Source organism: Meriones unguiculatus, chromosome 21 (assembly GCF_030254825.1).
Source record: "Meriones unguiculatus strain TT.TT164.6M chromosome 21, Bangor_MerUng_6.1, whole genome shotgun sequence".
Classification (NCBI taxonomy): Eukaryota; Metazoa; Chordata; class Mammalia; order Rodentia; family Muridae; genus Meriones; species Meriones unguiculatus.
The window spans coordinates 58,229,235-58,254,792 of NC_083368.1; the positions used below are offsets into that span (position 1 = coordinate 58,229,235).

Genomic DNA, 25,558 nt, shown 5'->3' on the forward strand with positions numbered 1-25,558 from the left:
TGAGACACTATCATAAGACAGACACAAGAACTACATCACCCATAGATACCATTTCCAGAATATTCCGATTATATGCTATAGTAATAAATAACCTTTTTTCATAAATGTAAGACAGATCATTTGACCTAACAAACTAGCAAGACAAAACAATGCAACAAAGACAAGACCGCCAACAAAGGAAACATGCACTCTGACGCCAGCTTCTTGATGGTGGAGGAAGCTCGAAGAGAGCTGAGGGGTGGACAGTAACTGTTCCAGTGTCGAGAGTCCGTGTCAAACACAGGAAGCTTAAGACCATATTTATACTCAAATACTTCCATAAATTAATTCTAATCAATGTATTTTTATGTTTACTAGACAGACTTCAGTATGGATAAAATGTTATGATGCTAAACATTATCCCCCAATTGTAAGAGAAAAACGTGAGGCTTTCATACGCTGAAAGAATCAGGAGCAATCTGTGCAGCCATCTGAGCAGAGCAGAGCAGAGCAGAGCAGCTGGTGGAGTTTACAGATTATGGGTCTTTTAAAGTAAAACTAATAAACCAAAATGCAGGCTGCTGCTAAATAACACTGCTTCAAGACATTCCTGCATTTAGACAAATTTATTCATTCTTGCATTTAAGGCTATAGATATCTGAAATAGGGCTGCCCCTCCCCGAAGTAGACATGACTTCAAACACAGTATTTCAAATATCTAAAGGGAAAACAACAAAACTTTACAACTGAAATCTTTGTCCTTGGTGACTTGCTTCCAGGACTATGGGGGGGGGGGGGGGAGGAGAAAAAAACACTACAGAAACTGGCAAACACTGAACCAGTGACAAGTGATACCAATGGTGATGCCATGCAGACAGCGTGCTCCTGTCATATGGATGTGAGAAAGAAGACTTCCCTGTCTTCCTTTCCAAAGCCCCTCCCCCCGGGCCCCCAACTGATGAGCAGCAACACTGACAGTGAGAGGGGTCCTACAGACTTCTTGGAGGAGCTAAGCCACTGGGAGTGGGCCCTGAAGGTTCAAAAGCCTGTGCCAAGTCCAGTTGTGTCTCTGTCTTCTACCTTGGGATCGGGATGTGAGCTCGCAGCTGCTGCCCCAGCACCATACCTGCCTGCCTGCCATCTTGACTGCCATGGACTCAGCACCACACCTGCCTGCCTGCTGCCTGCTGCCCATCCTGACGGCCATGGCCTCATCCTCTGAAACGTCACGCAGGCCCTAAGTGGACACGTCTTCTCTAAGCTGCCCAGGATATAGTGTTTTGTCACAGCAATGAGAAAGCAGTGAGACAGCGCCTCAGAGCAAGCAGGGCAAGCACTGGCTCAGCTGGTAGAATACTGACCAGCACGCAGGGTTCCCTACGCATTTACGCATGATGCTGCCTAGAACCAGCTCAACAGAACAAACAAAAACAAAGGAAGTGAAGAAATTAAGCAGGTATGTCAACTACTTTAAGGCAGAAGGCAATTTTAAAAGGCATGAGGCTAAGATAACATGGCATCCCTGAGTGGAGATCCTGACCAGACAGCGGCGCTGGGGATCAGAGAGTGCTGAGGAAAGCAAGCGTTTGTTCACAGTTCTGATCCTGTGACTGAATGAAGGGCACGTGAACATTCTCTGCACTACCTCTGCAGAGTTTGTTTAAAATAAACCAAGAAAAACAAACAAACAAACCCGGAGCCCATGGCATCGATTCCCAGCGCTTCAGATGACTGCGATGACCCTGCTATACAGACAGGGACGATCTGTGTGGGCTGGGATGCTGATCACACTGAGTGCTCACCACTAGACACCCTGGACAATTTCGGAACTTGTCAGAGATGCCAGAAGCCCACAGATGGTGTGCGTGTCACAAGGAAAAAAAAATGACAATAACTTAGAACTACCTCACATGCCCATCTGAAGTGAAAAACAGGCAATTTTATGCAAGAAAAAAAAAAAGACTAAGAAGGTTGGCCAGGAGCTGTCAGTGTTCTGTGAAAACACGTGACAAGCCAGGCCTCGTATTTCACTTTGCAAACATCAATGCCAGATCCCAACCAGGTGTGAAAGAGCTCTGCAGTCTCAACAGACCACTGTGTCTGACTTCATTGCTGTACACAGAAGAATCATGGACGTGGGCTGCCTTTAAAGCCTTTAAAGCTTCATGGGAGAAAGCAGTCCACATGAACAGACTTCCCAGGCCAACAATCCACACATGATGACATTTGAAACAGTCCAGGTGGGAAACACGCAGAGCCACGTTGCACACGTAAAGCCTTCCAGGTACCGCTCAATACAGGAAAACGCTGTGTCTTTGCACAACTCCACGGTTCTATTTAATTGTCTTGAATTTCAATCGAAAAAGAAATCTGGGGACTAATCTGCTCTAACTAGAGTTTCAGGATGAAGCAGATGAATCCTCAGCAATCATCACAAAAAAAAAATATGAATGGCTTTAGAAAATTAACACTGTCAATCAAACTCTGTCAAAGTGTGGGGGCCTGGGTGGGCTACATCCTCTTAAAGTTCCCATGGAATTGAAGTGTCATGCAGAAATAGCCTAGGAGACCTTGAAAAACTAATGATGGTGATGGTGTCTACCACACACATTCATGCTGCCTAAGTCACCAGAACACAGTGAGGTTGTGGAACTGGAGCACGGAGGGATCAATGGGAAGCCGTAAGCTATCGGCAAGCCAGACAAGTGACAACCAGGTCCAGTCAGACATCTACAGAAACTCCTGCCATGCATGGGTCACTGTTGACATGCACATGACAGGGAAACAAAGCAAATCACCTGGTAAGACGGAGCAGCTCCTAACTGACCACTGTATAGAGACAAGATAAAGTTGGATGTCCCAAACAAGGACATCTCAAATCAACACAATATAATAGAAGCAGGTATTTACATAAACTTCATTATGGGAAAGATGTGGGTGCAAGAATAATCATTGTGAAATTAAGTTAACCCAAATGTGAGTAGAGACATGGTTAAGTAAGAGATCTGTTTGTTAATATTTTAAATATATTTAATAAAATTTAAAATCAGCATTTAGTAAAAAAATTGTTCTAAACAACACACCTAAATATGACATTATGAAGCTCAGGAACTGAGCTGGAGAGATGGCTCAGAGGTTAAGAGCACTGGCTGCTCTTCTAAACAGTCCTGAGTTCAAGTCCCAACAACCACATGGTGGCTCATAGCCATCTACAAAGAGATCTGGTGCCCTCTTCTGGCCTACAGACATACATGCAGGCAGAATACTGTATGAATAACAAAAAAAGAAAAAAAGGAGCTATGTATCCTACAAGAATAACAATTCTCAGATTAACCTACAAATACAATGCATGACCCCAATCAATGGCAAAGTTTTCTTGGGACACAATCCTAAAATGTATATGAAGACCTAAAGGGAATGAGTAGAGCCATTTTAAGTGAGTACAAGAAATGGCCGTTTAAATTATCAGATAAGAGGTGATAACGAAATGAAGCCATCTTAAGGGAAAACCTTATGGAGCAAAACCTACAGTGCAGAGTTGGGAGGACAGACCGACAGACACATCAGCAAATGGGCAATGCTGGTGGCCAGGGCCTCCAGGACAACAGCTGGTACCCAGGCAGAGCCGTCAGGCACCTACAGCCCACACACTAACGGGCTGTTCAGAAGAGCCAGAAGCAAAACTTTACAGAGAATATTTTACCTGAGTTAAGCCTGAGGAAGAATTTTAAAAATAAAATTCAAACAATGTCCAAAGGAAGGGCATGGATGAATACATTACACTGCTCTAAGGTTTTTTTCAAGAAAAGGCATTATTTTTAAAATAAACAACCAAGACCCAATCCAGGTGAAGACAGACACTTGCATTTATACAGATTTCAAGGAACTTATACAGCAATTACACAGATTCTCTCCAAACAACTAAGTCAATGACACCCACATGGGCTGCAGGGTAGGCTCCATGGTCGAGAGCACCCCCTGCTCTTCCAGGACAGTGCCCAGTACTCACACCATGGAGCTCACAACCCCATGTAACTCCAACTCCAGCAGATCCAACTCCCTCTCCTGGCCTCTTCAAGTCCCTGCACACGTTACGCGCGCGCACACACACACACACACACACGCAGTTCATGCCAGCTATTAAAAGAGCAGTTCCTGCCAGCTATTAGGTTTGTAGCAGTGAATGCTCTAGGCCCTCACAGCAGTTCACTCACCGCCCTGGAGAAACTCTGGTACAGTCCCTACAAAGTAGGGCAAAGTATAGTTACTCTTTTTCTAAATTAAAAAAAAAAAATCACAAATATTCATGTCTTTCAATTTTAAAACAGTGACATAAATCTAAGCCATTGCTTAGATTTATGGTGACCTGACCAGAGTCCCAGGACCAGGTAAAAAGCCCATTATAGTGGCGCATGCCTGTAACTCAGCACTGAAGTGAGACAGCAGAGGGAGGGTTCTTAAAGCGCACAGCCACACATCTGAGAACACAGGTATGTCACCACACACACAGACAACATACATCAAGACAATACAGATTCTCAGTAGGACCTACAGATAATATACACAATCTGGTCACATCACTGGACGGACGATTCTAGGTCAGACAAGACACACACTACGGACCACGGCAAACACTGAGACATGTCCTGGTCCCCAGCTCTGCGGAGTGCTGTCAGCTGACAGCCATCTGCAGAAGTAGGCCTCCTCACACCAGGGAGTCAATCCTCAAGGCAACCTACCCCAAGGCAGCACTCCTCTAGGATAAGCTGAAGCTTTTCTTGAGACTCTATGATGGCCCAATTTGCCCCGCAGCCCAACCCTGATTTCTTCTCCTCCATAAGCATTAACCCTGGAATCAACCTGCCTTCCTTACTGCATCTCAACCATCCCCAGGCACATGAGGCACACTGACACAGTCCAGCGTGTTGTGGGATGGCGCTGTCTGTATTTGAGAATATCTGCATGTTTACTTTGTCATGGGCTTTAAATATGCCGCAATGACAAACAGATTCAGTACAGTCCGTTACTGATGCTCTGGAAGGTAGTGAAGAGCAAAGGCTTGTGGAAAAATAAGCATCATGCCTTAATGACCATACACCATCTGAATTCTATAGAGTTCCTTCTGCTTTCTTCGTATTGTTAAAATGGTATGTGATTTTAAACACATCTTTAAAAAGCGCACATCTTGCCTCTGTGCCAACAACTCTCTACCTTCTTTCTGACCCCCAGAACAAGAGGGCTGACCTCTTGTGACCAACAGTAGAATCATGGGATTGTGATAGATCCTAAGGCAGAAGGAGAGCACGGGAAAGCACGGTGCTACGAAGTCAGATAAAATTATGCCTGCTTTCTACAGGCATTCCACTTCCTCCTGTTCCAGGCGGTACTGGGCAGCCCATGGGAGAATGCTGTCATGCTGGCCTCACAGGGGGCAGCACTGCAATGGCAGCCAGGACAGGGTGACTGAGCTGGGCACTGTTTAAACCTGCCACAGACAAGCCACGCAGAAAAACATGGAAGAAGGAACCAGAGCGAAGGGAGAAGACTAAGATTATTGCTTCTAAATTCCGACCCTTTTCCAATGTTCAGAGTATTACAGTAAAACTACACTTGAGCACAAACACAGCGCACTCAGTTTTTCTCTATGTATGTACATGCCAGGAAAAGCTGGGCATGGTGGCACACCTTTACATCACATCACTTGGGAGGCAGAGGCACGCAGATCTCTGTGATCTTGAGGCTGGCCTGGTATACATAGTTCCAGTCTGGCCAGGACTGCATAGCAAAGCCCCTGCTCAATCAAAACAAAATAAATACCAGCAAAATGAAAGGAAATTCCTACCTTAGCTCAGGAGCCCCCTCTTGTGGCACACAAAAGCCTGCCTCATACAGTGGCCCAGCAGCTTGGGAGGGCCTTCTAGAATTTTGTAACAGTGGAGGAGGGACTTCTATTTCTGCCATTCAATGAGAGGAAAACAGCTCCTGGCTTCCAGTAGGTACTCAGCTCCGGTGTGCCACGCCCACTCTACACTGCAGTGGACATAGGGCCTCTGCCCAGGCTGAGCTTTCTGTTGTGGACTACTCTTATAATGCTGACGCTGACCTCGTCACTGAAAGACACACCTAGGGCTTCAGGGAAACCTAACTCTAACTTGGTTTTTGATGCGGTTTCAAAGTAACTAGTTGTGCTAGCAACAGTTTTGCTATCAATACTGTCATGATCACTAACACAACAGCAAAATAAATACTGAACAAAAGTTTTCCCAAGAAATACGAGTAACTTTCTACATCTTTCCTCAACATTATCCGAAAGGGACATAAATAGGATTTTCCTTTGTGCATCACTGATCTACTTATTAGCACAAGTACTTCCCTGAAGAACAGGCAGAAATAATCACAAGTTCCTAAATAGTAAAATGTCACCCTCATTTACATATTGATATCAAAGGATACAAACAGGGGAACTTAGACTTGGTGCCAATAGCAAACCCTAAATTTAAAAACTTATTTCCAACTTATTATGTATCTTCAATATAAATATCTATGACTTAAAAAGAAAACCTAATTAAATAATTTAACATACATACAGACTTAGGTATTTTCTAAGACTTTCCTAGCTTTTACTCCAAAGAAAAACAAATACTCTTCTGCGCATGTATGTACATTTTCATGTGCATGTGTGGAGGTCACACGTAAAGACATATATTAGATGTCTTTCTGAATGGCTCTCCACCTTATTTTTTTTGGCAGGGCTTCCCTCGGATCCTAAGCTCATGAAATTAAGCTAGTCTGGCGGGCCAGTAAGCCCTAAGAAATCTTCCTGTCGCTAGCTTCCCATCACTGTGATAAAGGTATGTGGCTTTATGTGTGTGTTAGGTACCAGAACTCAGCTTCTCATGCTTGTGTGGCAAACACATTACCCACTGAGCCAACTCTGCAATGTATGGAGACAGATGCTCGTGCAGAAATTTTAATTACTAGCAGGAACTACTGCATTTCCAACTGTTCAGGTTTTTAGATGTAAGAATTCTTCCACCTTAAGTGCCCAATAGTGCAGGCTCTAGCCTGTGATGCTGCCCGTCCACAGACCCCACCAAGGGTTGCTTTCCTCCCTAATGCTCCTGTGTACTGCCCCCACTAAAGGTGACCAAGACTTGGGAAGCAGGATTTAATCATCTACTTCCCTAAAAAAACATTCCAGTGAATTCCTACGTCCCAAACCTGTCAGCAGAGCAAGTGCCTGAGTGTTCTACACTCCAACTGTGTGACAACCAAGGCAAACCTGAACCCGGTTCCTCTCAGCACCCTAGTCCATGCATCACAAGGACAGGCCACCTAATCTCTTGATTCTATTCTCACCTTTAAGGTCAAGCAAGACTCCAGTTTTCATCTTTGGGAACTTCCTTCCAACTTGACCAATAGCCGGTCACACCGTCCTTCAAAGTGCAGTCATGGAGTACTGCACAGCTATCTACAATTCCAGCATTTGGAGGGCAAGGCAGGGGGTCTTTAGTTTGAGGTAAGACTCTCAAAACAAAGGAAATCAAAACCATACCAAAGCAAAAGAAGAAGGAGGGAGGGAGGAAGGAAGGGAGGAAGGAAGGGCGGGAGGGTGGGAGGGAAGAAAGAAAGAAGAAAAAGGAAGAAGGAAGGAAGGAAGGAAGGAAGAAAGGAAGGAAGGAAGGAGGGAGGGAAGATCCACAAAGGACAACAGCAAAGCCCTCAACGTTCAATCTCGTCCCTCCTGCAAGACCTTCCCGACACTGCATGCGCCTCTTCTCTACAGAGGAAGGTTAGACACCATTCTCCACTGCCATGCTAACAGTGCTTAGTTTATGTGGACGAATTGTTTTGCCAAGATGTATGCCTGTGCCTGGTGCCCATGGAAGCAAAAAGATGGCATGAGATCCCCCTGGAACTAAAGTTTCAGATGGTTCTAAGCTGCCAGGTTAGTGCTGGGAATCAAACCCGAAAGGCTGACTTGTGCTCCTACTTGCCATTTTCCCAAGGCACTCTTTAATCCAACTGTACTTTCAGAACCTTGAGGCTGCCTGAAAGAATATGAACAATTGTCACGCTCCATTCAGTGGGAGATTCACTTGGAGGGAGAGAAAAAGACAAACACTTTGGCTGAATAGCTGGTACATGACTAAATAAACAGCTTAGTGAATTTCATTCAAAGAACTGTTTCTACACTATTTTATTTGTGCTACACTAGAAAAAACTTTTCTAATACAGATTCTTTTTTATTACAATGGTAGGGAAGGTGAAGGAAGGATATGCTGGGAAGTTTCAGAAGGGAGTGATGGAGAGTCAGGGAGCACAATCAAGATACACTATATACATGCAAGAAACCATCAAAGAATAAAAAATACTCTTTAAAAAGTTAAAATGTAGGGTTCAACCCAAAAGACAATGAAACACAATCTCCCGCTTTAGCTATGAGGGTATCTGGAGGCAAAACAGCCAGATTCCAGAATTCAGTTCCTATCATCAGCTGGTCCCAAGAATCTTATCCCTTCCAATACTGGGGTTAAAGGTGTTGTGCCACCATGCCCAACTGGCACTTCATGTTTTAGTTCTCAATTTCTTCTAAATAAAGGAGGACTGTACTATGAAAATAAAGCATCACTCTAGTTCTACTTCAGGTATGAAATACAGATATGCTTTCCAAGTCTGAAATATGAAATTTATCACCCAAACTTGAGTATCTTCCACAAGGAGAATCACTCCATTCTTTAGCACTGTGCCAGCTAACTCTGCCTTACAGGACCCAAAGGGCAGATGTTCTGAAATGCTGAGGTGTCTGAGGATAAACTAACTGACTGCTTAGACTTCACTCAAAGCCCTGCCCACAGAACTCCAGAATGACCAGAACAGGATCGATTCTGTGGTACCTAGAAAAGCCTGATGTCACTATTGTACTGCTGTGAAGAGACACTGTGGCCCAGGCAACTCTTATAAAGAAAGCATTTAGTTACCTTGTTTTTTTTTTTTTTTTTTTTTTCCCAGAGCTGAGGACTGAACCCAGGGCCTTGCGCTTGCTAGGCAAGCGCTCTACCACTGAGCTAAATCCCCAACCCCAAAGAAAGCATTTAATTGCTTACAGTTTCAGAGGTTCAGTCTCTTCATCATGGAAGGAACCATGGCGACATATAGGCAGTTGCTGGAGCAGAAGCTGAGAGCCATGCCCTGATCCACAAGCTGGGGTTCTGGCTTAGGCTTTTGAAACCTCAAAGCCCACCCCCGGTGACACACTTCCTCCAACAAGGCCACACCTCCTACTCCTTCTATCCTTTCAAAGAATTCCAGTCTCTGGTGAGTAAGCATTCAAATTCATGAGCCCATGGGGGAGGGGGGGCATTCTTACTCAAACCACCACACCTGACAAGGGCAAATGGCAAAATGTCTGGATATCCCATTAGCACGACTGCGAATGAGTTTTCATCAGACCAGAACGAGTCAGGTTCCTCTCATCCCAACTATCCTAAATGCCAGGACAAACATTTGGCCAAACTTAACCTCACTACTTTCTAATGGGATGAGTGCTTTACAACGTTTGGTAAGCTTTCACCAACTGCATCCATTTGACATATGAAGGTGTCACCGGCACAGCAAATCCACCCTGTTACAACACTTAAATGAAGACTTCCTACACCCTTAAATTAATCTCAGTACTAGCTGCTTATGACCCTTCAGTTCCATGGCTTGGGGCACGCCTTGGCCTTTACTTCTTCCAACGTCTTGGTAACTTACTTAAAAAGTGAAGGAAAGGGAATTGGCTCCCAGTGCCAGCCTTTCAACACTTCTAGGTGATGAGAACTGGTTTCCACATTTGCTTCCTAAGAATTTTGATTGTCAGAATGTAAATGGCGCTCAGCAAGGAGAAACAAAGCCAAGTTTCATAACGACTGCAAAGCAACCTTGAAAAGAGTCAGTGGCAGCCTCTCTTCTCACCAGCCAAGTCCCTGTGCCTCCTGAGAGCAAGCCTAGGACACTCGCCTAAGAGGGAGCTCTGTTTCCACTGCCCACTTACTCACAAGGGTGCTGGTCTTTCGCGTCACAAACCTGGACATCCATTTCAGGAAAAGGAACACAATAGCCACCTTGTGAAAAGTACTGACTTTGCTCATCTGTTCAAAAACAACATCCTTGGCTCTTCTTGGCTCAAGAGGATACAGACTCGGTTCCTTAGCTCTCTATCACCCTTGGCCACTCTGCTGACCTATCAGCTGCACCGAGCAGGCAGGCTGCTCACTCCTGCACACTCCCCCTTGTAAAGCTTTGATCCCTGACCCCAGATTATACAGAAGGCACCACATGCCTTTCTCCTTGAAATCCACCAACTCCTTTCGATCTCACTAAACTCTTAGTAGAAGCGCCGCTTGCGTGTTGACGTCTACCTGTGCTCTCCCCTTCTTGCCCCACTTTGCTCATTCCACTCCAGTCACCAGCCTCTCCCTCCTTCCAGGCAAGCCTGGCATGGGTGCATCCTAAGATCTCTGCATTTACTGTCCTTTCCCACTTTCTTCCAACGGGATTCCTTCCTTTGCTGTCTCTCTTCAGAAGGTCCCTTTTCAGTGCAAGAGCTTTCCCGAAAGCACACCATGTTGCTCTAAGCTCCCAAACCTTGCCGGCCTGCAGTTCTCCAAAGTTCATGGGCACCAGAAAATGAATTTCACTCATTAGTTTGTTCTAGATCTGCATCTAGAATGTTCAATATATGCAGTTTTACTTGCTACTATGCCATGAGCACAAATGGCTGGCACATAGTAAGTATTCAATAAATTCTTGGCAGAACAAAGAGTGATACTCATCAAACAATATAGAATTGTAAGAATTATCCATACAGACAAGAAAGCTGAAAGAGCAGAGAACGCTAAACAACAGAGGCTTGATAATGACCATACATAAGGCAGGTGTGGTGGTGCATGCCCAGCATTGTGAGGCAGAGGCAGGAGGACCTCTGTGAGTTGGAGGCCTGCCTGGTCTACAAAGACAGTTCCAGCACAGCCAGGGCTATTACACAGAGAAATCCTGTCTCAAAAAAAAAAAAGGAATGATCACACATGACAACAGACACCAACCTGTCAAAAAGTATGCAATTTAAATCTGAGTGTGGGGGCACACATAATCTAGCACTTGAGGCTGAGGCAAACAATTTTCATAAGCTCCAGGTTTCTAGGCTAACTGCAAAACCCTGTCTTATATTCTTTGATAGATTAGACAGAATAGATAGGTAGGTAGATGATAAATAAGAAAACAAAAAGAGAGAGACAAATTCAAGGTACAGGTAATTTAAAATTTTCTAATCCAGGCATTTCAACATATGCCTATAATCCAGCACTCAGAAATTTGAGGCAAGAGATCGGAAGGCTAGTCTGGGCCTTAGCAAAATTCTATCTCAATGATAAAGAGCAAGAGAAAGAAGGGAGAGAAACATCTAACTGTCGCATGTTTAAGAACTGGAAAAAAAGTAAAATTAATTTAAATTATACTTTATTTAATTCAACATATCAAAAATGTTCTTTCAACATTCAATGTATGAAAAATTTAAATATTGCGGGTTTTGTTGTTGTTACTATGGTTTTGGTATCTTTATGTAGCCCAGGCTGATCTGTCTGTAGACCACAGAGATCTGTCTGTCCCCTGCCTCCAGAGATCTGGGATTAAAGACAAGCGTCACTACCCCTGCTATACGGTCTTTTTATATCAAAGACTTGGAACAGTGTATATTTTATTGCACAGCACTGCCACAGCTCAATGCCCAGGAGCTGCACATGGCCAAGTGGCCACCATACTAAACAGCACTATATTCTGACCCAAAAAACAAACCTTCCCTGCCTCCCGAAACGAGGACTGTCTTATACACCTACTCTCTGTTGTTAACCAGAGTCCCAAACAAGACTCTAGGATGGGTTGTGGTTTACTAGTTTTGTCAAAAAAGCTTCCAAGAATAGAACAGAAGAAATAGTGTCTCTTCTGAGAAATCCTTGCTATGAAGACAACTAAGTGGCTTATTCTAACAGCAGAGGCCTGTGTCCCTCTCCCGCTCCCTTCAGTGGAGAAGCAAGTCTAGAAAGATCCTGTAATCTTATCTACATTCATACAGCACAGCCACTATTTTCAGGTAAGAACTATCAGCGCGATTTCCACTAGCCCATCATGGATCTCAGGCTATCCAACGCCCACCCTGCACTGAGAGGCGTTCAGCAGCCACAGCTGACCTTTTCAAGTGTTACAGTAATTGCCTCACTTACACATTTGCATTTTAATACTGCAGAGTGAAACACATAACCAAGAGGAAAGCTTCCAAACATGTAATGCCTGCACTTAAGTGTCCCTATGTGTTTAGAGATTAACTACAGAGTAAGGAAAATGCTTTCGTTACTCTCAGAGCCCCTTCATTTACAAACACTATTTACTATTTTAAAATGATAACAGCCACCATTTTCAGGCAGAAAAATTTAAAGAACCCAGTTAAAGTGCATTTTAAAACTTTCAAGTTCTAAGACTCTACATTTTCTGTGCGCACGCGCGCCTGTCTGTGTGCACACGCGCGCATTCACATGCAGAGGCCAGAGGGCGATACATGTTTACAGCTGTACAATGAACAGGTGGAAAGGCAGCACCTACTTACCAGCAGCTCTGAGCTGCAAATCAGTGACCCGTGGGTGAATCAGCAAGGCAGAGAAGCTGCAGGTACCTGCTAGCTCAATTCTTTTAACACTAAGAAGCAATGAAACACCTGTGGGAGAAAAACAAAAACAAAAACTGCATTACACTCAGGACAAACCTTGAGCAAGAGACTCTTTAGAAGCCAGCTTATTTTATTCTTCTCCCCTTTAAAAAAAAAGATTTATTTATTATTTATACAGTGTTCTGCCTGCATGTATGCCTGCACGCCAGAGGAGGGCACCAGCTCTCATTATAGATGGCCGTGAGACACCATGTGTTCCTGGGAATTGAACTCACGACCTTTGGAAGAACAGTCAGTGCTCTTCTGAACCATCTCTCCATCTCTCAGCTCTGTTTTTTTACAGTGAGGGCTCAGAGCAAGTTAATTCATGGCCTTGGGATTGTGGATGACAGGATGCAAGAATCCCTTGTTCTACATTATGTCCTTTCCTTAACACATCCATCTCCTGCAGCATGACCTGGTTACTTTCTACCAATCAGACACTTCACATGGAAGAATCTGCTGTCTCTAGCGATACAACTAACTAGAGGCACTTTTGATTCAAATGAAGACGGGGAAACACTTAAAAGACAAGCTGGACACAGGGGTGTGTTTCTGTAACCAAGGGGGCTAGGAAGCCAAGGTAGGAGGATTCCACTGTTTGGAGGTCAGCCTGTTACAGAGCAGATCTAGGCCAATGACAGTGTGAGGTCCTGTCTCAAAGAGGGAGGGAGAAGGAAAGGGAAAGGGGGAAGAGAAAAGAGAGAATATGGAGTTACTGACTGATAAACTGGATTGAAACCTTGGGCTTATTTTTAAAATATGAAAAAGGTGACTGGTTATTTGTTAAATCAAGTTGTAACACTGTCTTTACATACATCAGCACCGAAAATATTGAAGATTGGGTTTGGTGTATACTGTGAAATACTGTCATTGTTTCCCTAACAGATGACTGTCTCTCACACTGATCTCACTGCTGCTTTTTCTAGAGAAAAGACAGTATGAGCTCGTTATTTTAAGTTTTTCACAGATGCTGCAGTCTTTTTCAAAGCTTCATTTCATGCTGAATCATCTGAGAACACTAACCCCCTTCAGCTGACCCTCCTCTACACCAAGAAAGAGGTTGTTCTTTACGTGTGCTGGGGAACTGCTAGGCTCAAGGCATGTTCTGTTAGATGGAGGCTGTGCCCAAAACTGTCAATGCTTCAACTGAAATCTTTTTAACAGATGCTATTTTCGGTGTGTGTGTGTGTGTGTGTGTGTGTGTGTGTGTGTGTGCTTTCTGTTCTGTCCCTTTAATCTGCACACAGGGTCATACTTCAAGCACACTACAAACTAAGCGCAGTCCCTTCCTGCCTGGAACTTTTCAGAAGTTCCCTGAGACTTACGGCCCCCAAGGCGGTAGTGGCTGCTCCCCTCCTGCCTCCCAGGCTACGCTGGCCTGCTCTCAGATCCCCAAAGCATCAGAACTTCTGTCCCTTTTGTGGAGATTTGTGGCCCCGCTCCCTCTGTGGAACAGCTCCCCTCCACCATGTCAGTCCTTCCTATTAGGGCTTCTCTGTGTAGCCTTGCCTGTCCTGGACTCACTCTGTAGACCAGGCTGGCCTTGAACTCAGAGATCTGCCTGCCTCTGCCTCCTGAGTGCTGGGATTAAAGTTGTGTCCCACCACACCCAGTTCCCAAGCCATGTTTTAATACTGTACCTCTCCAATCCCCTCTCCAGTATAGCCTCTGCTTGTTCTTACTGGACTCTATAGAAGAATAGACTAAAGCAGCTGGACATGGTGGTACCTGCCTTTTATCCCAGCACTTGGGAGGCAGAGACAGATGAAGCTCTCTGAATTCAAGGCCAGCCTGATCTACATAGCAAGTTCCAGGACAGCCAGAGATACACAGATACGTAACTGTAACAACCTCCCCCCAGTCTCACAATAAATATAGATATCAGCATATCATAAATTTCCTTAAATATCAATATAAATCCATACTGACAAAACCACGATAGGAAACACCGATCCAAAAAAACCTAGAAATATCTGTGTAAATTATGTAGCATAAAAATTAAATGCAAAAATAGTATTATAGCATAGCACTTACATAGCACAAATGAAGTCCTGGGTTCACATCCCAGAAACACAAAAACCTAAGAGAGGTCTAAATGTAACCATTATCGTAAGCTGTGCTAGGTATGTAATCCCTGTTAGCCCTTTTAATCTGAAACAAACAACAAAATCCCCACACTTTATACGCCCATGTGTAGTAGACAATCCTATAATCCCAGCACTCAGGAGGAAGGCAGAGGAGTACTGTGGCCAAGTTCAAAGGCTGCTTGAGTTTAGATAGTAAGACCCCGCTCATAAAATCAAGGGCAGGGCACAGCTCTGTGCACAGCGTCTGTCATTTATCTAGCCACGCTGGGGAATAAGTCTCAGGAGAAAAAGGGCTCTCCAGTACTTATCTGACAAACACTTTTGTAGCAGCAAATTCTCATACAAACACCACACAGGCCCTGGGTTCAATCAACAATAAACAAACAAAACAAGTGCATCACCAGGTTTGGAAAGCTGCCAATGCCGCCTCCCTAAACCCCATCAGCACATTAGCACATCCTCGGGTATGTGTCATCTGGCCTCAAATAGTAGAAATTACTACTCATGTTTTACTGTTATGGGCAGTTGGTAATTAACACCTGTGTGAGAAATACAAGGCAGGCTAGAGTGTTTTTAATTTTTTAAATTCATGTACCCTAGTTTCTTAGTCACTGTTCTACTGCTGTGAAGAGACACCATGGCCATGGCAGCTCTTCTGAAAGAGAGCAGTTAATTTGGGGCTTGCATACAATTTTAGGGGCTTAGTCCATTATCACTATGGTGGGAAGCATGTCAGCAGGCATGGCAGGCACAGTGATGGAGAAACAGTTGGGAGCTGCAGCCTGATCCGTGGGCAGAGAGGGAAACACTGGGCTTGACATGGGCTTCTGAAACCTCAAAAGCCTGACTCCAGGGACAAACTTCCTCCAACAGGGACACACCTCCTGACTCTTTCAAATAGTGCCACTCTCTGGTGACTAAGCATTCAAACCTATGAGCCTATGTGGGCATTTCTTATTCAAACCACCATACCTAGTCAACCCAACAGGGCATGTTCTTAAAAGTAACTGCCCTTCTGTAATTCTATTCTTTCAGGTGGACAGCTGGCCACAGGTCTCCCTCACATAGGGAGGGGGAAAGCTGTTTCTGCCCTATTAGTTATGAATGACTAAGCTCCTCTGTTATTAAAAAAAAAAACACAACAACTTGTATTAATGAATAAAAGCTTTGAAAGACTAAAGAGTCTATTGTTGCCCTTTTCTCTGGAGTAAACTGGACTTCTGTGAAGGCAAAAGGTACTGGGCCAGCCCTTACAGTTCCCTGAAAAATGTTCTTTGCTTTCTTCAGAGCTTCATATTAACCACAAAACAAAATGTCTGCAGTGGAGCTGTTACTGCATGAGTGAGGAGGAAGGAATGCTATAGAAAGCCACACTGACAACATCTAGTGTTCCACAGAAAATGAATCAGAAGGTCCCCTTAAAAAGGGTGATTGTCTACCGTCTCTTCCGGAGGTTTCCAAACAGCACAGGCCCAGGCTTCAGGCCCTGAGACAGTTCCCACTCGCTTGCCCTCTGCCTGGGAGCACACGCTGCTCCTCTGTAAGTTACCTCCCAGAGAGCCCAATTCACTGCGCTGTGCTCCGGGACCTGTTATGTAACTGTGGTCGAAGATATTTTTCACTAGACTCTTTAAACAAAGGTTCACGTGACACATTTCTGCTTGAGTTTAGTTCCAGGAAATGTTTGGTTTCTGCAGATGTTTACGTGCTTCTGGTTGTCAACACACACAAACTATGAAATTCTGTGTTTTCCTTTTCTCGCTTTAGCAACCAGAAAGACCAAAATCGAACATATTCACCAGCTCTGCCCAATAGAATGCCTGCTTCTACAACTTTTCTTTAAGGTAAGGCTTATAAAAAAAGACTTAAAACTTATTATTTCTTTGGTAAACTTATTTTACCTTTTGGCCTAAAAAGTTCCAGAATAAAGCAGAAAAGAGAAAAGCAGTTTGTCTTTCCACTGAGAAAGGGTGACTTCTAAGAATTTAATTATTTTTTGTTGCCCAAAACAACGACCCTTCCTCCAAAAGACAAAATAACAGCCCTCTGGCCTCTTTATGCAAACCCTGTCCACGAAGCTCAACTGAGATACAAATATACTGCCAGCTCAATTTCCCTATCAACACTGAAAAGCCTGAAGGATTTTGTCAACTACAGATCAGCAAGAGTTCTTTAATTACTATTTTGAAAATTAAAGTGTTTTGGAAAAGCCAGGTAAGGGGCTTTCTGGGAGGTGTTCTCAGAGCCTGTGAAGGGCAATGAAGCACACAGATCTACAAGCCAGGGGATTACTTCACTTGTGCCAATTTTGGTTCTAAATTCCCTGACAGATAAAGCAAAAACAAAAGAGAATAGACCACAAAGTCATTCTCCCATGAAGTAAGTCTCAGGACAACCACGACTTCTCCTGGTCCTTACCTGAGAAACAACTTCGCTAGCAGATGTCATACAAGCAATACAGTGGTGTCTCAGAACTGTCCCTGAGGGACCTCCTTATAGCATAATGCACACCACACAACTGCAAAGCTCTGGTAACCTAACTGGATAAATAAAACCCAGACGTTATTCAGTTATCAGATTGATGAAAAAATTGTATTTATCAAATATGATAACCACACACAGCTTAGAGTAACTTAGAGCTGACTGACAAGGACCGTGGACTGAATCCAGGTCCTCAAACTTTATCACTGAGCTGTATGGTGGCCAAGGATTTTTAACCAGATTTAATTTTAATAGCCAACTCTTAACAATAAGTACCTACCCACTGGACAGTGTAAGTTTTTTACAGAAAAAAAATCATTTTGAGATTAATATATTACTTCATAGGTATCATTATAGGCATCAGGGTACACACTTTTAATCCCAACACTCAGGAGGCAGAGGCTAGCCAATCTCTTCTGAGTTCAAGGCCAGCCTGGACTACATAGGGAATTCCAAACCATCCAAGTCTACACACTAAAACCTCATCTCAAGAAAAGGACAGATAGATAGGCAGATAAACAGACAGACAGATACGTAGAAATATGACTGTTTTTAAGGATTGTGTATTATGCTATCCTCACGTTCAAATGTATAGTATCTGTACTCAGTGAAACTGTAACTCTTCTACTAATGGTTAAAAATCAGAACTTGAGGGTTGTGAGAGCTATAAACGTCAGTCAGCTACAGAGTTGTGTTTGGACATCCTGTGCACTGCCCATGTGGGACTTCAAACCACACTGTGAGCTACCAATTGCCAAAGGCCACACATACAGCCACCTGCTCACGAAGCCTGGAAGGCAGTACAGCATGCCAGCGGAGGACTCAGAGGAACAGAATACCTCTTATTTGAAGTTAAGTTCCAGGCTCTTGGACCTGTAAGAGGAAGAACTCGGCGTGTCTAAGAGCTACTCTATCTGACGTCCAGACAGTAGCTGAGCACAGGAAGATAGAAGGGTGAGGACTTCCACCATGCTGGTCTGAAAGCCTCCTGTTCTGAACAGAAAGTGGTGTGTACTCCGGTGGTCTCAGCAGGGTTTCAGAGTTCCCATATACCAATTTGTCAAAGTGAGGGCTCTGTAGGGAAGCTCAAAGTTGTAGCATCACATCAAGAACTCAGAATTCACACAGTTCCCCCCAATACCACAGACAAGTTTACAGAGCAGAGGTCACATGCACCAAGCACTGCTGGGCAACCAGGGTGACTTTCTTACCAGGGTTTGGGGAAGTGAACAGAGTATTTATCTGGGGTTAATAATATCCTTAAAGAATAATACGTGGTTCAGTCATTTTTCAACTACCTTAAGTCAAATGTGACATAATGGAACAGAAAAGATATGGTTGGTGTTGTTAAAAAGCTACAGCATTCCGTTTAATTGTTAAATGGAGTATTTCCTTTAATAACTAGAAAATGCAACAAAGATATTTAATAATACAATAGAAGTCTTATTCACTGTAATTAAAATGACATAAATGAGGAGGCTCAGAAGACGGCTCAGTCGATAAAATGCAGGAGGGCCTGAGTTCAGATCACAGCACTCACAGCAAAGCCAGTCTTATCTATGGCCCCAATGGTGGGGGAACAGGGAGAGCCAGATCCCTGGAGCTTGCCGGCCCATCTAGCCAAATCTGTGAGCTTCAAATTCACTGGAAGACCTTGTTTCAAAAAAAAAAAAATAGAGAAAACTGAGGGAGATGCCAGACGTCACTTTCTGGCCTCTACATGCACACATGTACACACATGTATAAATATATGTGAATACATACCACACATACACAAAAATACACAAAAGAAATACAAAACTGTAAAACCCATGTTCAAGTAATAACTTGCTATAGCAAGAATTATAAAAAACTATTAAAATAAAAGTTCATAAATATTCCTCGATATAAAACCAAAATACAAAAAACAGTAACTCAATTTATGCAACTCAATTTATGCCAAAAGCCACTTCATATAGGAAAAGCTTTCACTTAACATGTCTGCTGCTGCAACTATCTGCTTTCTAAGAATACAGGAAAAAAACCTTCACAAACTTTACAGAGAAAATTCACAAGCTGAGCACATGAAGAAAGTATCTACTCTTTGTGGTTGAAAGAAAAACATCTTTGACTTGAACTTGGACTCACTGACTTTCGCTAAAATCTCTAGAGTCTTTCAGGAAGCATGGTAAGCCCAGCCTGAAATTCCTAAGAAAAGGGGCCAAAAACACCCTTCAAAACCTTGAAGAAAAGTTAGGTGATATGTCTCCCAGAGAGTATGATTTACATTAAACAAAGATAAATAAAATTTTAAGGACGACTAAAATGCCAGAGAACCCAGAAATATTCATTATTTCAGAATGTTCTGTGTATGTTGCGTGTATATATGGGAGCAGGTTTGTGAGTAGACCATGTGTGGAGATCAGAGACAACTTCCCGGGTCATCCCTTATGTACCTTTTGAGAGACAGGGTCTCTTAATGGCCTCCTGGAACTCTCGGAGCAGGCTGCCTGGCCCGCAAGCCTAGGAACCCGCCTGACTCCACCTCCCAGCACTGGGGTTCCAGGCCTACAGCACCACCGTGGCTTTGGTTCTGCGAACTTAATTCAAGCCTTGTTAGGCACCTTATCAAGTGAGCTACCGTCAAGGACCCTTTTGAAAACATGACACAGAAGAAAGGGAAGAAAGAAAGGAAAACGGAGTAGGAGAAGTGTAAGAAAAGAAAGGAGGGGGAGCAGGGATGAGAAAGGAAAAAGATGAGGCTGCAGGAAAAGCCACCCACAAGATATACCACTGCCAGGAAAGGAGGCCTCCCTTGTTCACTATTACACGTGGTTCTACCACAGGGAATGAAAGACCACCTGGCCTTAAGCAACAGCACACACACTTAGAATTTTAATTTTAATAAAGAGAAGTGGCGAGTACATGGAATCAATGTGGATTCATCAATACAGAGGTCAGGAAATCAGCTAACAGAGGAGGCAGGTATGAATAAGGGTCCAGCTCTGATATAAAAGAGAATTGTGACATGAAACGTTGATTTATCTTTAAAAGCAAAAAGGTAAAAGAAAAAAAAATAGGGGGACCGGGTGAGGTGGCACACGCCAGTAATCCCAGCACTAGCAGAGTCTGAGGCAGGCAGATCTCTGTGAGTTTGAGGTCAACTTGGTCTACAAAGTGAGTCCAGGACAGCCAAGGCTACACAGGGAAACCCTGTCTTGAAAAAAAAAATTTGGGAGAAAGGTATGCATGTTTATCAGTAGGGGGCAGGGGAAACTGAGAAAGTGCATGGCTACACAAAAAGGTGTGCCTTGGTGCCCAACATCTAGCTGGCAGGGCCTGGAGGCCAACGGTACTCAGAAACCATTTGTTGAAGCAATGATGTAATAAAAGATGGGACAGGCTTGAGTTTGAAATATTTGATCGTTAACTAGAAGATTCTTAATATAATGCCTGTGACCAAAATCACCTTTTTCTTTGAAAATTAATACAATGGACTAGAGGAACACAGAGTTTGGCTCATTAGCTATGTAACATCTGTGCATGTATCCAGAGGTTCACTGCTGAGGCCTGGTCCATCTGAGGAAGCACAAGGACCACTCTAAGAAGCAGGGCTATCCTCCCCAGAACGCTCAGGGAGACCATTTGCTGCTTTATGAATCATCAGCCTCTGGAAACTAGCTGATCTGCTGTTAACAGGAGGACTTCTCCAAGAGTTGGTTTGTTGTTCTTTTGTTCCCAATGAGAAACCTGTGTCCAGAGTCAGGCCTCTGCAGCCTTCTAGTGCTGGCCATAGAGAAAGGCCGCCCTCTGTGACCGAACAGTTACTAATTAGTGGGAGCAGACTCCTGTCCTCCACTGCTCTCCCACATGGGTAATGCCGATGGCCCAGAGTGACAGCTCAGATGTTGGTGGGTCCAACCAAGCGGAGGCACACAAGCATCACCATCAGGTATGGCACTTTCCAATGCAAAGGGTTCTTTCTGCTTTTTATTTGCTTCAAACAAGATTCTAATTACTATTTGTTTCTGTTTTGTATGACTTTTTGTTGCAATTCTCCCCCACCCCCAAAAAAACACCCACTCTATATCAAAAGAAATTAGAACCTCTTCCTTGCAGAACACCCATGCCTGACTGATTTTTTGCTAACTAGAACTCTGAGCTACACAAAGAGGGCTCCCACTTCCAGCCAGACCCTAAGGATCACAACCTTTCTCGGAGGCAACAAAGGTAACACAGCTACTGGGGAAGACTACAGAAGGCTACATGCTGACCAGTAACTGCTGGCTCCCGAGTGACTTGGTCAACACAAGCCATCAGTAGTCTGTTTCACAGGCTCACAGTAACATCTTAAGACAGAAGTAGTTAAATCTGGGAAGAGTTCAGGAATGAGTGACTGGTTGCGTTCATCACAATAAACAATATCCCTAACAACAATCATTAATTAAAAACAAACAAAGGAAACAAAAAACTATGGGAGAGACAAAAGCTAACTATAGATTCTATCACTGGGCTGTGAATAATGTGTTCCAAGTCATTACAATATAAACCCTGAGCAGTACACAAAATTGAATTATCAAAATCAGAGGGTGAAAGGGCCAAGCACACAGGGTGAGGTGTACAGCAAAGTAACTCTATCATGAGAAATCAAAGTCTGTGAATGCTTAATGAGTTGGTACACACAAAGTGGCCAGAATGCCACTTAGCAGACAGCAATTATTTGACAGGACACAGCGCCTGTGCATGCCTGATTTCAAAGCTGAGCCATGTTCCTTACATCGTACTTCTGAACAATCCTATGACTTTCATAAACAACAACAAAATGACTTTATGCCTGTGTTCAAACTATTGTCAAGGAAAAAAAAAAACTACTTACTACATGTATTGCTGTACAAGAAAACCTGGAGAGAAAGAATCCTTTCCAGTTACTTTTTTTCCTTCCCCAGTTCTTTTTCCATTTGTAAATATTTACTTTTTTAGACAGAGTCCCTTTAAAAGTGCAATTGCTCATTTCTCAATAAATAAAATGTAGAGCCATGCAGTGGTGGTGCATGCCCCAACACTTGGGAGGAAGAGGCAGGAAGATCTTCAGTATAGCCTGGCTACACAGAGAAAACCTGTCTTGAAAAAAATCAAAAAGAAAAAAGTAAAATGTGAACTACTGTCCAAAAGTAAGTACATTATCTACCACTAGATGGCACTATACAGGGTAAATTTAGAAAATCTGACATCATGAGATTCAAACTAATTGTCGAATTACAAGACCACTTTCAGGAGACAAGGGTATGACCAAATCAGTACTAGTTTTTAAGCTTTTATGCCATTTCAAAAGCAGATAAGGCTACTGAGAGAAAACAGTCAGGTTTAATATTTGATATAACAATAAACTTTTCTGATAATTTTGAACAGAAATAATTCTGCATGTCTTAACAAGTTTCAAAACAGCAATCAAGTACAGAAATGTATTTCATTGCACAAACATGAGAGTTTGTGCTGCGATCAGAACATTTCCTGGAATCCCCTTTCATGTACAGCTCTAGGCCAAGGTGAGAGCATAGAATGTCCTTGGGACCCGGCAGGAGGAACTGCAGCAATCCCGGTGTCTTCTCCAAGAGCGCTAAGTGCACTTAGCCGCTGAGCCACGTCCACCTCTTCACATTTGTCAAGCCGTTACTCAGCAGTTTTATTCCCTTTCCCTGAAACCTTCCGATTGTTATAAACCAGGCAAATGTGACAGTCAACATGGCTCCTGAGGTGGACCATGGGATGCCAGTCTTAGACAGGTGAAGCTAACTGGGTCAGCAAGCGTGTATGACAAGAGGTGAGTTGAGTTACTGTCATTTCTGGATCAGTCTAATTCACCCCTCTCAATTCAAAGACAATGAAAAATATAACCACTTGTATGTTTTTGTGGAACACGAAAATTCTTGCTCTGGCTTTTTTAGGGATGCCTCTAGCATCCTGTCTGGGTGGTCCTTCCACACAGAGACCTCAACTCTTATCTCTAACAGTGACCTTCCAACTAAGCTGCATTCCTTGGGCTCCTGGAGGAGCTTGAACCACAGGGTGCTGCTGGCTTTAACAAAGGAGTCATATACACTGGCGTTTCGGAGCCCTTTGCAAACACTGTTGGCTCTACCCTGACAGCGCCCTATGATATAAGTACAGCTTCCTGTTGCACACGCCAGATGTAGATTCTTTTGGGGTTTGGGGCAAAGGAGAGGCTTTTTCAAAGTCCAACTTTTGGTATGTGTCAGCACCAGGATCTGAAGCTGAGCAGGGCTCCTGTGCCTGGGAGAAAGTTCCCAACCACCAAATAACAGCGCTTCTCCACCTGCCCCAAGACATCAGATACGGAAGAGTAAAGCCTGACCTGTATGTGATGTCTGACGGCCAGAGGGTAGCCTCAGATGTCCTTTCTCGGTCACCAAGCACCTTGTTTTTTCAAATAGTCTTCCACTGGTATGGAGCTTAACACTCAAGTAGGCCAGCCCGCCAGGGAGCGCATGGACATGGTGGTCTCCACCTCGCTACAACTGGGATCCCGAGTGTAGACCGCCGCCACACCCACACCCAACTTGTTACGTGGGCTCTGAGTACTGAGCGCTTCTCCTTGCATGAAGTGCTGCTCCCAAGCACGAAACAACACACTGTGTAAGCATCTAGTACCTTTGTGTTAGCATGGGACTAAGTACACGTATTTTGAGTATCAGCTGATGTGTGACTGTCTTTCAAAAACTATGCCTTTTTCAGTTCAAACTACAAAGCTGACTGGGTTTCTTGAAAGCCAGTGACAGTACAGGCACTGAAGACAAAAGCCAGTTCCTGACACCCATGCACCACAGAGCTGCACTACGCTGCCATCTCCCAGCTACCTGTCCTGTACAACACACACCTAATAACTCTACAGCTACAGATCCTCCATTCTGCCTCACATGGCCTCCCAATGGATTTGTGAACTTCATTTCTGACCTCTGGGCCCACTGTGGTTAGGTGAACTGAACCAGCCCATGTTGTGAGAGACACCAATTAGTAACTACCTACAGGTGGAAGGCTGTGTGAAAAACAGCAACTTCCTGCCAGGCCCCTACAGAAGGCTTCACACTAGGGTTCTGTCACCCTATCTTAATAAATACACAGGAAATGAAAACTATAAAGACTTTTAAGGGCTCCTTCGGAATACCAAGAACCCCCCAGGACCCCCTTACCGGAGGGTTGACACTGGCTGGTTATGTCTCTATGTCTGTGAAGTTGTCTGTGTGAAAATCTGGGGCCCATTTTCTGAGCCTGTCGGCAGAAGGTCTAAGACTCGGATGCACCAGAGGGCCACTGACCTGGGACCCTTCTGGAGGGACAAAGTGCATGGGTCTCTGTGACTTCTGGAAGGACAGTGTGGCTCGCTCCCATGGCTGTGTTACTGCCTTCTGACCTGAGACAATGGGACAATGCCACCACCCCACTGACTCTCACCAAGGAACATTTCAAGGAAGTCGGGTGTGCTCATAACCTAAGTTTCACCGTTAAAAAGACTAAATTCATCACTCTCTGTAGCTCAGAATGGTCCACCTTCAGGGTAGGATGGCCACCTGAGGGAACCTCTGATTTAGGGACTGTGAGTCCCAGGAGCCATATTTCGTCCTCGTACGAGACACCCGGATCAGCTCCCTTACACTGTCACCCGGGAAGATCTGATTTGCGACTCTCCTCCCTGGGCCAAGTCCTTTTTGCCACCACAGAAACAGCACCCCAAGGTAGTCTTGGCAGTCTGTGAGAAGCCTCCCAGAGAGCTGCTCCCAGGGGAAAGGCAAACCGAAACTAAGCGGCCGGCCACTCCACCCAATCCTCCACGGCCAACCTCATTCAGGCCCAAGTTCTGAGGTTTGGCTTTTTTTCTCCTTTTCTCTATGCTTTTTCAACGTACTGTACCAGTACGCTGTTGTCATGTGTTCTCTTTTTGTGTTTTTGTTTGCTCACGATCATCTCAGCAGACCGAAGAGAGCTGTGCACTGTGGTGACTCAGCCCCATGCTCCCAGTGCTACAAGCTGGGGTGCCTCTGGTTTCGGGTGGGAACACTCCTCCATGCACACAGGAGGCCAACAGCCACTTTTCGGTCCACTGCAGCCATCCCCCCATACTGCACCTCTAGCTCCAGCTGTGGGTGCGGGACACTAATGACTGTGACGTAGCTCAGCGGGCAGCTGAGCAGGAGGGAGCTCATGCCAAGTCTCTGCTGCCACCACTGCGGCCTGCACTGCTGCTTCCCCTGGATGTTCTGGCTGCGGGCACGGG

At 44.3% G+C, this 25,558-nt stretch overlaps 1 long non-coding RNA gene across 2 annotated transcripts in view; it reads right to left on the minus strand.

Moving 5' to 3' along the window:
- Nucleotides 1–25,558, minus strand: part of LOC132649748 (uncharacterized) — a 120,012-nt gene that overhangs the window by 85,160 nt on the left and 9,294 nt on the right. For both annotated transcript variants that reach the window (XR_009588274.1, XR_009588275.1), the window contains exon 2: nt 12,620–12,727. This is a non-coding gene — a long non-coding RNA (uncharacterized LOC132649748). The remainder of the gene's footprint in view (nt 1–12,619; nt 12,728–25,558) is intronic.